Source organism: Macaca thibetana, chromosome 9 (assembly GCF_024542745.1).
Source record: "Macaca thibetana thibetana isolate TM-01 chromosome 9, ASM2454274v1, whole genome shotgun sequence".
In the NCBI taxonomy this organism is placed as follows: Eukaryota; Metazoa; Chordata; class Mammalia; order Primates; family Cercopithecidae; genus Macaca; species Macaca thibetana.
This window is the reverse complement of record NC_065586.1, coordinates 106,667,830-106,682,731: the sequence shown is the minus strand read 5'-3', so window position 1 is coordinate 106,682,731 and position 14,902 is coordinate 106,667,830.

Below are 14,902 nucleotides of genomic sequence, written 5' to 3'. Positions count from 1 at the left end.
CTCGGCCTGGTGGTCTCTGCACCGTCCCCATGTCCTCCCCCTAATCTCTGAGACCTGGTCACTCACCACTTCCTCCCTTGGCTCCTGCCCCTGTTTTTCCTACACCAACGAGTTTTGCTGCAATGAGCCCACACAGCTGGGACTCTGCACATTTCCCTCCCTGCTTCAAAGGCTTCCCCTCAGCCCCTGCTCGCTGCCTGAGGATAATCACAGAGGATTATAAATACCCTCTTCGAGTCTGTCTCCCCAGAGTAAACTGTGGCTCCTCAAAACAGGGACTGAGATTTACTCTTAATAAAACTTTATTTACAAAAACAGGCTGCAACTTGCCTTGTGCATGCAGATGTTAAAGTAAAATTTAAAATTAAAAAAAAAAAAAAAGCTAGGCTGCAGGCCTGTGGGATATCATTTCCTAATTTGATTTTTTAAAATATTGCATTACAATATTATGTTATTTTGGGCCAGACTCAGTGGTTCACACCTGTAATCCCAGCACTTTGGGAGACTAAGGCGGGTGGATTGCTTGAGCTCAGGAGTTGGAAAACAGCCTGGGCAAGTTGGCAAAACTCCATCTCTACAGAAAATTAAAAAATTAGCTGGGCATGGTGGCATGTGCCCATAGTACCAGCTACCTGGGAGATAGAGGCGGGAGGATCACTTGAGCCCAGAAGGTCGGGGCTGCAACGAGTTGTGATTGCGACACTGCACTCCAGCCTGGGTGATAAAGTGAGACCATGTCTCAAAAATAAAGTAAAATAGGCCAGGCACGGTGGCTCGAGCCTGTAATCCCAGCACTTTGGGAGGCCGAGGCGGGTGGATCACGAGGTCAGGAGATCGAGACCATCCTGGCTAACACGGTGAAACCCCGTCTCTACTAAAAAAATACAAAAAACTAGCCAGGCGTGGTGGCAGGCGCCTGTAGTCCTAGCTACTCGGGAGGCTGAGGCAGGAGAATGGCGTGAACCCAGGAGGCAGAGCTTGCAGTGAGCTGAGATCACACCACTGCACTCCAGCCTGGGCGACAGAGCAATACTCTGTCTCAAAAAATAAATAAATAAATAAATAAATAAATAAATAAATAAATAAATAAATAAAGTAAAATAAAGTATCACGTATTTTGAACACTGAGGTTTTTGGAACCCTCCCTCAAATCAAGTGTGCCCTCTCCTCTCCCTACTGTTTTCATTCTTAGAGCCCAGCATTTGGAGGTATATCAGCTCAGTTCCTGTAGTTGGATAAATGAGTGGCTGACTGACTGACTGAATGAATGAATGAATGAATGAATGAAGCGGAAAGGACACCAGATAGAATCGGGAGCTCTGAGGTCCAGGTTCTACCATAATTATGTGATCCAGTCATATCCCTTACCTGTTCCAGGCCTCAGTTTTTTCATGTGTAAAACGCACAGGCCTTATTAGATGACCTGGCAGGGTTCTCTCTGCAAATACTCAACAAAGATTCATAGATAAAGTTATGGATCAAACATAGAAAGATGGACACGACTTCATTCCTTACCCTGGAGGTAGTCACAACTGAGTGGATGTAGTAAATCTCAGAGCCTTGCATTTTTACCCGTGTAAAACAGGGTGCTATTTGCTTAGGGCTGTTGTGAAGCTTATGAGAGACAGCAAGTGTTCTGCCTTGTATTAGTCCAAGTCTTCTCAAAACCTGAGCCAAAGGGTCAGGCATGGTGGCTCATGCCTGTTAATCCCAGCATTTTGGGAGGCTGAACTGGGAGGATTGCTTGAGGCCAGGAGTTCGAGACCAGCCTGGGTAACATAGTGAGACCCTGTCTCTACAAAATATTTTCTAAAAGAAAGAAAAAATAAGAACTTGAGCCAAGGACTTGTTTCATACTTTTAAAAAACTAGTTGACCAAAATACGAACACCACACCATTATGCTGGGCCGTGGGAAGCAGTTGAGTGCCATGATTCCAACAGTACATGGGCACTTACTGTGTGTCCTTAGGCAAGTTACTTAACCTCTCTGAGCCTTCATTTCCTGCTCTGCTGAATGGGAATGACAGGTAACAGTACCCCCAGCTTACAGCATGGTTTCAAAGGCCACTGGAGATTGCAGTGCAAGTGCCTTAAAAACAGAATACTGCCGTACTTGGGAGGCCATAGGAGGGCTCCTGGCACCTTGAGGTTTTATATGCTGTCTTCCCTTCTCTCCATCACACTTCGATCCTTGCCTGTGGAAGCTTAGGCAAGTTTTTACTTGGCATCAAAACCTTAAAGTAAAGGATGTGTGGAGGAATTTCCGGTGAGTCACAGGAGAACCTGGGGGTCAGATACAGGAGAACCTGTGGGTCAGAGAGTCTTTTGGAGTCATTGAAATCACACAATATTAGGGACAGTGCTTTCTAAAGCTGCAGCTCTTCTCTTTGCCTATTTCTTTCCTTCTTTTTCTTTTTTTTAAAATTGAGACAGGGTCTTGCTCTGTTGCCTGGGCTGGATTGTAGTAGTGCAATCATGGCTCACTGCAGCCTTGACCTCCCAAGGCTCAAGCAATCCTCCCAACCCAGCCGCTCCAGTAGCAGGGACTACAGGCTTGCACTGCCATATTTGGCTAATTTTTAAAGGTTTTTTTTTTTTTTTTTGGTAGAGACAGGGTCTCTCATATGTTGCTCAGGCTGGTCTCGAACTCCTGGGCTCAAGCAATCCTCCTGCCTCGACCTGCCAAAGTGCTGAGATTACAGGGATGAGCCACCTTGCCCAGCCTGGTTATTTCTTATGGAAACTTGGGGTAGAGCAATTCACTTCTTGGGCCTCCATGAAAGGAAGCTCTGCACTGGCCCCTGCGTCTTTCCCGGCCTTGCACCTTTCAATTTCTAATGGTGCTTTGGAAGGGCCGGGAGTCATTTCCCTTTGTGCCCCTCAGATGTCCTTTCTGCCCCGGTCACTTCACTCCCGCATCCGTGGCCAGAGCAGAGCCAGGCCGCCCAGCCTGAGATCCTAGGCAGGTCCAGGGTGGATTCAGGACCACGTGCGTTGTCCCGGGCTAGGAGATCTGGGAGTAAGGGTGAGCGCCCCGCCCTCCTGGAGCATCCTCTGCATGCCCCGCCCCGCTCCTCCCTCGGAGCCCGCCCTGGCTGGGCCCGGGCGCCCATTGCACAATCGCTGCAGCGGAGAATGTGGTCGGGTCAGTTCCCACGGGGCTCCCTGCTCAGGGTGGGACCTCCTACTTGGTGGGGCGATCGGAATCACACTCGTCAAAATACTAATTATTGCATCCAAAGCCCCACCAGCGGCGGGTGCCCGGCCCTGCCCAGGAAGTCCAAATAATGAGCATCACTGGGATTTTAGTCACCTCGGTGGGGAGCCGGGTCACCTGATACCCCAGCCGCTGGGAGCCAGCATCAGGCGCGAGCCAATTCCTGGAACCCAGCCTGGGACCTGAAGAGGCAGGGAGGCTGGTGGGGGGTGGGGCGGGGCTGAGGGGTGGAAGTAAGGGAGAAGAAGAGACTATAGAACCGTCGAGGAAGAAAGAAAAAAGCTTACTATCTAGGCTCATGTATCCCTCTTTCTTTAATCCTGGAGGATGGACATGACTCTTCACTTTACAGAAGAGGTTGAGAAATGTAAGAAAATTGCCTCAAGTCCCAAGCTGGCAAGAGGCAGAGCTCCGGCACTTTCCACTACACTAATGGCAGGTAATTTCACAGGCAGGATAAACCACCCCAGCCTAATCAGTGGTTGAGCAAATTGGGAACGTGAGAAAGCTGTGGGCAGACGAGTGGTGTCAAGGCGACACGGGACTATGGGACTGTCACGTTCACAGCAGCAGTGAAAATGCCCCCCTCAAAACACAATGAGGTGACAGGCATCCAGGTGGGCCATGCCCCACCCCCCACCTGCATCGGAATTGTGAGAATTTTAGGAAATGGCTTCCTAAGGGCCCTTCGGAACAAAGTGCTTAACTGATATCAATTATGCATTCATCAGTATTCAAAGAAGCATTCCAGAATCTGAAAAGGTTTCTGAAAAAAACGCTCATAATTTATAAATGCATATGAACCCCGCCCCCCAACACACTCCCCCTCCCCAAACAGTGGAAGCAACACTATCCATTCCACAGAATATTTCGCAGCTGTTAAGAATAATTACAGGCTCACGCCTCTAATTCCAGCACTTTAGGAGGCCGAGGCAGGCGGATCTCTTGAGCTCAGGAGTTCAAGACCAGCCTGGCCAACATGATGAAACCCGGTCTCTACAAAAAATTAGCCAGACGTGGTGGTGCGCGTCTGTAGTCCCAGCTACTTGAGAAGCTAAGGTGGGAGGATCGCTTGAGCCTGGGAGGCAGAGGTTGCAGTGAGTCAAGATTGCACCACTACACTCCAGCCTAGGTGATGGAGGGAAATTCCCCTTCTCCCCCCAGAAAGAAATTCATATACCACAAGGTAGGGTACACAACTGTATACGTACAGAATGATCCCAGCTGTTTGAAAGGAAAAAAGGAAGAAAGAATGAAACAACCAACACCAGTACATAGAAAATAGATTGGCAGGAAATACCAAAATGCTGACAGTGGTTTTCTGTGGGTGTTAGGTGATTTCTTCTTTCAACTTTTCTGCATTTTTCAACTTTTCTATGTATGACATCTATTACTTTTACAGTGAAAACGATCTGGATTTTATCTGAAAAGAGAGAAAGTGAATAACACTAGTAATAACAATATTAATAGTAGTAGTAGTAAATTAACATTTACTGAGAATTTATGGGGTGTCTGACACCATGCTAAGCACTTAATTTGCTTTTTTAAAAAAAAAAAAAAACCTCGTAGGAATCCTGTGAAATGGGTATGATTATTGTCTGTGTTTTATAAAGGCTCTGAGAGGTTAGGCCATGTCATAGGCATTGAGTTTTTGGCTGTACAGGATCTAAAGCCCCTCATCCAAAGGGCAGAACTCCCCTTGGGCATTGACTTGGAGGGAGGAGCACCTGCCTCATACCACTGAAGTCCGAAGGCAAATCCTCCCCGTCCTGTTTCCTGGCAACGGGTATGAGTGCATGACCAAGGCTCAGTCCATGAGATGCACCTGCCTGAGGCCTGGCTCCTGGACTCCCTGTGTGCTGGGGAATTAGCACGCCATTTGCTGTGATATCTGGCTGCAGTGGCAGCAACGTCATGACTAGACTCTTCCAGCTCAAGTGATGGTTTTCTGCCTCCTGCTGCTCCAGGCCTGGAGAGCTGCTTAAGTTTCTACCGCTTTCTCAAGACTGTTCCCTCCTGAACCCCTGCCAATTATATTGCAGTGGATTCCCTTCTTCGTTTGAGACAGTCAGGGTCCATTTTCTGTGGCTTGTTACCCAGGGCCCTGACAGCTCTCAGTGACCTTCCAGCAGTCCCAGAGCAAATGGCAGGAGCAGGACCCCAATCCCAATCTGTCCATCCAGAGCCCGAAGCATTGACCCAATCTTCCAGTGCTGCCCACTCTTCCCCAAAAGTATGATAAACATTTCCTGAACTTCTGGAAAACAAACCAGAAACAATGTTCTTGAAGATTTTCTCAGAAATTGGAGGCCTACTGCCCACCCTACTGTCGTGGGCGCCTGGAAAACCATCTCGTTAAAGGCAGGAAGCTGAGGCAAAACCTGGGTCAGGGAGGAACCAACCCAGGCTCCAGTGACTGGGGCCTAGACTGGATCTGGGGAGGAGAGGACGCAGAGGCGTTTCAGGCCTCCCTGGCACTTCCTGACTGGTGCCAGAGGAATGACTCAGTCAAGGGCCTCCTCCCCCAGGAAGCCTCTCTACCTTTGGAGTCTGGGAGTGGAAACCCTGGTTGGACCCCCTTGTACCTTGCATGTCCCTCTAGGTGGTGAGAGCTTGTTTTCATGTCCACCCCCATGTGACTGTGAACTTCTAGAGGATAAGGACTGCAGCTTTTTCACCCAAGTTCTCGATGCCAGGCATATAAATGTTATTAGAGTAAATGAGGGAAGGAATGCCTGAAGGGCTCTCCCCATCCCCGTGCCAAGCAGTGCACAACCATGAACCCTGGGACTTTTCCGAAGCATCCTGGCAAAATAGAACAGCCATGGGCTTTGGAGTTGATAAATCTTGCTTCAAACCCTGGCTCTCTTACATACAAGCAAATTCCTCCTTAACCTCTCTGAACTCAGCTTTCTCATCTGAAGAATGCGGACAGTGCCTAACTCTAAACCAAGCAATTGGGAAGATGTGAAAAGTGGTTGGCACACAGTAGGCCCTCAGTACAGGCCAGCCCCCTTCCTCCTCCTGACACTTCATCTTGATTCAATTCCTTCTTCCTCCTCCTCTCCTGAGTAAATGTCCAGCAAGAGGGGAAAGGTTAAATAAACTATGGCATATCAGTAAGATAAAATGTTATTTGGCCTATAAAAATAGTTTATCCAATAATTTTTAATGGCATAGAAAATGCTCATGTATTCATGTAAAGTGAAGAAAAGACCAAATTGTTCATACGGTATGACCTCAGCCATGTAAAATGAATAACATATGCATGCTTGAACATGTAATAGACAATTTCTGGAAGATACACAAGAAACTCTTAACAGTGGTTTCCCCCTGCATGGGATTAGAAAGTTGGAGGTGGACTTTGACTTTTCACTTTATAACCTTTTGTTCTCTATGAGCATATATATATATAATATATATATACGCATACATATATGTATGTATAATTGTGTTTTTGCTGTGAGTATATATTAATATTTAAATGAAACTCAAAGGACAGAAAAATAGAAAGGAAATATAACAAGACTTCAGCAGTGGTTATTTTGGGAGTAGTGGAATTATAGGATTATTCAAATGCTTGTTTGTATTTTTCTACATTTTCTAGGTTTTCTATGATGCATATATAGTTCTTCTATAATCAGAATTAAGGGCAAGAATTACTTCAAGTGATTCCCCGGGGGTGGGATTGGGGGAAGGAGCAGGTGACTGTATCTAAAGGGCGAAGGGAGCATGAGATGGAACCAGGCAGAGGCAGTTGTATTTTTGGAGCCATGTGGTTTCTCCTGAGTCAACTAACCTGTTGTCTGGTCTCAGCCTGCCAGTGGAGGCAGGAAATTCTCCCACTCTTGCCTGGTTCACTCTTAGTCACGCTCTGGGAGAGTAGGGTAGGGTGTAGGGGCAGGAGGCTAGTTGGGAGGAGTCTCCATCTGCCCCTGTAGCCTTCTGGACAGAGAGGTCCCAGGAAGGAGTCTTCAGCCCAGGAATCCTATCCACTTTGTACCATCACCTTGGGGCTGGCAGGGGCTGGGAGTAAGCAGGAAAGGTTGAGGGAAGAATACTGGGAAAATACCTGTTGGCCTTTGGCAGACACCACTGCATCCTCCTGTGGAAGCTGTTGTGAAAATTAATTACCATTTGTCCAGGGCTTTGAGATTCCCCAGATGAAAGACCCGGCAGAAGGAGAGTCCTAATGAATATGTGTTTATGGTTCTGACTTTCATCCCAAATGCCCGTCATGACAATCACGTGTCCCTCACCTAACCTCCCACCACCTGAACATCCTGACCTCAAAGCATAGAAGTTGAACATCAGTATTGACTCAGTCCTGACAGAGAAGGGGGGAAGAGCAGGGGGCAGGTGATCTCCTATCATCCTGCATTTCAGATGGGTAAACAGGTGTTCCATCCCCCGAGAGCTTAAATGGAGGAAATCATGACAGAGCCTAGGAAGCGGAGGAAGGAAGCCTTGGAGAGAAGGGTAATGGATTACTCTGGGCCAGTTCCTGATTGTGCCATCATCTTGGAGCCCAGGACTCTGTCTTTCTTTTGGATAGAGGGCTGGAAGGAATTCTAGGACTCCTGGGCTCAGGCCATTGCTCTGCTTACCAGTGCCAGGCGGGTTTATGCCTATATGCTCAAGGCAAATGGAATTCATACCAATTGTTGATTCCTCCAGCAAAATGAATCAATTCTTTGATAATTGCTTCAGAACACATTTTTGTAATTTTTTATGTTTCAAAAATTATTATTATTATTTATTTTGAGAGTCTCGCTCTGTCACTCAGGCTGGAGTGCAGTGGCACGATCTCGGCTGACTGCAAGCTCTGCCTCCCGGGTTCATGCCATTCTCCTGCCTCAGCCTCCCGAGTAGCTGGGACTACAGGTGCCTGCCACTTCGCCCGGCAAATTTTTTTGTATTTTTTAGTAGAGACGGGGTTTCACCGTGTTAGTCAAAATGATCTCCATCTCCTGATCTCATGATCTGCCCGCCTCGGCCTCCCAAAGTGCTGGGATTACAGGCGTGAGCCACCGCGCCCAGCCTAAAAATTATTTTTTAACTAATGTAGATATGGGAGTCTCACTGTGTTGTTTAGGCTGGTCTTGAACTGCTGGCCTCAAGTGATCCTTGCCCCTCGGCCTCCCAAAGTGCTGGGATTGCAGACTTGAGCTTCCAAACACTTTTAACCACAGCTGAATTATGTCATCTGGCTCCTGAATTTGGAGGGGAAGCTCTTTGGTCTTCTGGGTTCTTTCCATTTTGTCTCTCCTTCTTCATTTCATACAAGAAGATACTTATCTGTAAAGCCACTCAATGCAATTCTGGGCAAGTATATGGAGCAAATCCAATGAAGAGAAGATCCTGAAGGGGCCAGCCTGTCACTCGAGGAGACTGCATTCTTATTGGAGAGTTGGGCCCTTGCTTGTAAGATACTTACACAATCTAAGAGGGCGAGCAGGCAGAAAAAAGGCCTGGGTCCTAAGAAAAGCAGGACAGCTGTGGACTGGAGAGTTCAGGAGACTCTCCTCGGACCCAGGTAAGGAGACACAAAGGGATGTAGCCTAGGTGGAGACAGTGAGGATCCCATCACAGCCAGAATTGAAGGCTCACCTGGGGACAGGGGCAGGCAAGCAGACTGGGTAAGATTGTGAAGGTCCTTGAATGCCAAGTTAAATAACTGGGATTTTGTCCAGAGGGCAGTGAAAACCCATTGGAAGTTTCCCAGCCAGAGATTGATAGGATGTAGAGTTTGAGAGGAGGTTAAAATATCTCACCAGAAGGTAAATCTTAGCATCTCTGAGTCAACAGCTCTAACAGGAAATCATCATCTTCCTCCTCAGACCAGCCCCTGACTTCTATTTCAGCTAATGACACGTCAGCACCAATGTCGCCTCCCCCGGTGCTCTCTGACACACTATCCAATTTTATTTTTTTCATAGCACTTGTCACCTTCGGAATTGATTTTGTTTATGTACTTCTTGACTTCCTTTTTCTCTGTCATCTCATAGAATGTAAACACAACGGGGTAGGTGGGAGGTTGTTACCTGTTTTCCTCACTGTTACATCTCTAGCACCTCTGATAGTACCAGGCTGATGGCAGATGCTCAGTGTGTGCTTGTGGAATGAATGAATGATGGATTGAGAAATGGATTCAGGACACCACTTTTCTCAGTTACCTGGGCCCCAACCCCATGGTGATACTTGACTCATCCTTCTTCCTCCTCTGCAGAATCTAGTCATTTCTATGTCTATGGAGATTATCTCTGCATCCCTCCCTGCCCTCCCGCTTTGCGTGTCCAATTCTACTCTCTAAGCTCCTTGGGAACAGAGGTTCCTTACCGACATTTCCCCCATAGGGCTCAGCATAGGGCCTTGGCAATGACAGTTCTCACTGATCCAGCCTTTATAATTTTCCAAGAATTTTTCACATCATTTTGCTCTACCTAGGGCAGATTCAGGACTTGAACCTCAGTCTTCAACTCTAAACAACTTACTGTTGTTATTCTCATTCCACTGTTGTCCTGATTTGTGCATAATTTATGATGAATGAATGAATGAATGAATGAATGAATAAATGCTGGGAGTACTCAAGAGTGATTGTAGAGGAAAAACTGAAAAAGGGAAGACCATGTTGACACAAAAGGACAGAAAAGAACAGGAAAACAAGTGAATGGAAGTGGGGGAAGAGGGGATAACTAAAAGCTGGGTCTGGAGAAGAAAACCCTGCAGGGATTAGATTGCTCTGTGCCCCACTGTCTTCTAATATAAGACAGAAAGACAGGTAGCCAACCCAGGAAAAGATTCCAGAGACAAAGTTAAAGGGGCAAGGAAGTTCTGGATCCAAAGGAGATATTATCTATCGTTTGTAAGTTTATTACTTATAAGCAATAAGCACTAAAAATATAAGCAGCCGGGCATGGTGGCTCACATCTGTAATCCCAGCACTTTGGGAGGCTGAGGCGGTAAGATCACGAGGTCAGGAGATCGAGACCATCCTGGCTAACAAGATGAAACCCCGTCTCTACTAAAAATACAGAGCGAGACACCGTCTCAAAAAAAAAAAAAAAAAAAAAAAAAAAAAAGCAATTCCCCTGGGTAAAAATTATAAAGGACAAAAACAGTATAAAAAATAAAATTAAAATCACCAGTTATTACACCATCCAGAAAATGTCATTCTAATATTTTGATGTGTATCCTTTCAGACTATGTAAGTAATCATAAATATAAAATAAGTACAGGCACTTATATTTTATATATTATAGTATATACATTACAATATACATATTATGTACATACTTGTGTATATATACTTGCGTGTGTGTATATATATAATATATATACACTAGCATACACACACAACTGTTGTTAATAAAATGAGATACATACAGTTTTGTAACCTGTTTTTTGTTCACTTAATAACATGTTATGAACACAAAGGAGTTTTTATAAGCCCAAAGGGCAGTTTGAAAAGACAACCTTTGGGATAAACAGGAAGCCAGAGAAGATATATGAACATAAAATGAGCAGCTAAGTGCTGTGGTTTTGATAAATACTATTAAAGTAAATAAATCTTAAATGCCCTGCCAGGTTAGGTAATGATTAGCTCCCTATCAGCAAGGCCACTGATTCATAGACTCATAGGATGTTGGTTCTTGAAGGTGCCTTTAAGGTTATCTAATTCAATCCCCTTACCTTCAGCATTGAGAAACTACACACCCAGAGACATTGAATAACATGCCTAAAGTGCTATGACAGGTAAACCACAGAGCTAGTATGACAGCCAAGTCCCCTGACTCCCAGTCCAGTGCTCTTGCCACCAAACCACGCCCATCAACAGTGTATGTGCACTTCAGCTACATGAACTGATGTGCAGAATGGAACAGGGAGCGATGTGGCCCTAGATCCAGTGGTTCTCTGGGTGTATAACACTGGCGAAGGGTTGTGTGTTAAGAGAGCAGCAAAGTGTCCCTGGGCAGACCGCTGACGAGACAGCAGAGTTCAGTAGTGAGGAGTGGTTGGCCCTGATGTCAGACCACTGAGGACCAAACCTTGGTTCTCTTATTGATCTTGCTGTACCTTTGGGCAATTTACATAAACTTTTTAGCCTCCATGTTCTTATCTGTAAAAAGGAGATAAGAGTGATATCGCCAGGCGTGGTGGCTCACACCTGTAATCCCAGCACTTGGGAAGGCCAAGGCGGGTGGATCACGCGGTCAGTAGTTCGAAATCAGCCTGGCCAAAATGGTGAAACTCCGTCTCTACTAAAAATACAAAAATTAGCTGGGCGTGGAGGCACACGCCTGTAGTCCCAGATACTCAGGAGGCTGAAGCAGGAGAATCGCTTGAACCCGGGAGGCGGAGGTTGCAGTGAGCCAAGATAGTGCCATTGCACTCCAGCCTGGGCAACAGGGCGAGACTCCGTCTAAAAAAAAAAAAAAAGAGTGGTATCTACCTCCTCAGGTTGCAGTGAGAATTAAGAGAAAATGCACACAAAGGGCTTAGCAAGGTGCTTGGCATATAGAAAGGGCTCAATAAATGTGAGCCATCATGATTATTAATGCTCTGGTATAAAGGCCAATGTCCTTGTAAACTTTAAAAGGAGTTTAAGGTCATATGATAGCTGTCCTTGGCTGCAGACATCTATCGGGAAAGGAGACTCAGAAGGAAGCCCAACAAAGGACAGTAACTAAGAGATATCATCATCATCCAAAGGAGGACATGTGGCCCAGGATGCAGCCGTAAGCAGCCAGAGACTCAAGGACTGTTCATTACTCTCACTGGAAGTCACCGCCAAGATGCCACAGTGAGGCCATCCCCATATTCCTTGGGCCAGCCACTTATTATGCAAATCAAGGGTGAAGAAACATTTTTCTTCATTTTCCAACCAATTTATTAATATAAGGGCTGGGCATGGTGGCTCATGCCTGTAAGCAGGCTGAGGCAGGAGGATTGCTTGAGCCCAGGAGTTCGAGATCAGCCTGGGTAATATAGTGAGACCTCATCACTACAAAATTTTATAAAATTAGCCTGGCACTGTGATGTGTGCCTGTAATCCCAGGTACTTGGGATGCTAAGGTGGGAGGACGGCTTGAGCCCAGGAGGCAGAGGCTGCAATGAGCTGTAATCTCACCATTGCACTGTAGCCTGGGCAACACAGCAAGACTCTGTCTCATAAAATAAAATAATAAAATAAAATGAAAAAAAGAGTAGCAATATTAATATCAGGCAATATAGACAACAGAACAAGGAATATTATCAGGGACAAAGAGGAACATTTCAGGCCAGGCACAATGGCTCACACTTGTAATCCCAGCACTTTGGGAGGCCGAGGCAGGGGATCACTTGAGCCTAGGAGTTCAAGACCAGCCCAGGCAACATAGTGAGATCCCATCTCAAAAAATGAAAAAAAAATGTTTTAAAAAATTGTTTTAAATAAGAGAAGGGTATTTCATAATCATAAAGGGGTCAATTCATCAAGAGGACACACCAACCCTAAACATTGCTGCACCTAACAGAACTTCAGAATACATGAAACAAAAACTGATCTAATAACTGCAAGGAGAGATAGGCAACTCCCAATTTTGGTTGAAGATACTCCTTTCTTGGTAATCGATGGAAAAGTAGACAGAAAATCAGTAAGTATATAGAAGACTTGAACCACATCATCAATCAGCTTGGCCTCATTGACATTTCATAACGTTCTACCCTAAGCCAGCATATTACACATTTGTTTTCCATGGCACATGAAATACTCACCAAGACAGACTATGTTTTGAGCCATCAAATTAGTCAGTAAATTTGAAGCTACTGAAATCACACAAAGTACGTTCCCTAACCACCACAGAATTAAATTAGACATCAGCAACAGAATGATACCTGGAAAACTCTTCAATTTTTGCAATTAATCAGGTAGATCAAAAAGAGATTATAAGGGAAATTAGAACATATTTTGAACTGAATAAAAATAAAAATATACGTATCAAAATTTATGGAGGTTTAGAGGCAAAGTTTTACCTCTGAGTGCTTATATTATAAAAGAAGAAAGTAGGAAATCAGTGATGTTTCCACCTTAAGAAACTATTAAAAAGGAGAGCAAATTAAACACAAAATAAACAAGAAGAAGGAAAAAATAAAGAGTGAAAATTAGTAAAGTAGAAAATAGACAATACAGAAGAATCAATGAAACCAAATGCTAGTTAATTGGCAAATTTCTATCCAGACTTATCAGGAAAAAACAAAACAGAAAAGACAAGAATTACTATTATCAGGAATGAGAGAGAGAACATCAATACAGATCCTAAGACCTCACGAGGATAACAAGGAAATGTTAACAACTTTATGCTAAACAAATTCAGCAACTTCAATGAAATGAACAAATTATTTGAAAGACACAAATTGCCAAAGCTTACTTAAGGAGGGTGGGTGCGGTGGCTCATACCTGTAATCCCAGCACTTTGGGAGGCCAAGGCAAGTGGATCAGTTGAGGTCGGGAGCTGGAGATCAGCCTGGCCAACATGGTGAAACTCCATCTCTACTAAAAAAAAAAAAATACAAAAAATAGCCAGGTATCATGGTGCATGCCTGTAATCTCAACTACTCGGAAGTCTGAGGCAGGAGAATTGCTTGAACCCAAGAGGCAGAGGTTTCAGTGAGCTGAGATAGTGCCACTGCACTCCAACCTGGGTGACAGAGCAAGACTCCAACTCAAAAAGAAAGAAAGAAAAGAAAAAAGCTCACTCAAGGAAAAACTAAGTAACTGGAATAGCTCTCTATCTATCTACAAAAAATCAAATTTATAGCTAAAAAGCTTCACAAAAAGAAAAGCTCAGTCCCAAATGACTTCTTGGTAAGTTCCCAAATATTTAAGGAAGAAATACTACCAATTCTATACACTCTCTTACAAAAACTTGCAAGAAGAGCTGGGTGCGGTGGCTCACGCCTGTAATCCCAGCACTTTGGCAGGCTGAGGCAAGTGGATCACCAGGTCATGAGATCGAGACCATCCTGGCTAACACAGTGAAACCCCCCCTCTACTAAAAATATAAAAAATTAGCCGGATGTGGTGGCGGGCGCCTGTAGTCCCAGCTACTCGGGAGGCTGAGGCAGGAGAATGGCCTGAACCCGGGAGGCGGAGCTTGCAGTGAGCCAAGACCGTGCCACTGCTCTCCAGCCTGGGCGACAGAGCGAGACTCTGTCTCAAAAACAAACAAAAACTTGGAAGAGGAAAGACCTCTCCCTAACAATTTCATGGGGGCAGCATTATCCTGATACCAAAACCAGACAAATACATCACAAAAAAAGAAAGGACCAAAGACAAATATTCCTCATAACCATGAGTACAAAAATCTTTAACAAAATATCAGCATATCAAACCCAGAAACATGTAAAAAACATAGGCTGGGCACGGCGGCTCATGCCTGTAACCCCAGCACTTCGGGAAGCCGAGGTGGGCGGATCACTTGATGCCTGGAGTTTGAGACCAGTCTGGCCAACATGGCGAAAACCCATCTCTACTAAAAATACAAAAAAATTAGCCAGGCCTGGTGGCGTGCGCCTGTAGACCCAGCTAGGGAGCCTGAGGCTGGAGAATCTCTTGAACGCGGGAGGTGGAGGCTACGGTGAGCCTTGATCTCACCACTGCACTCCAGCCTGCGTGACAGAGACCCTGTCTCAAAAAAAAAAAA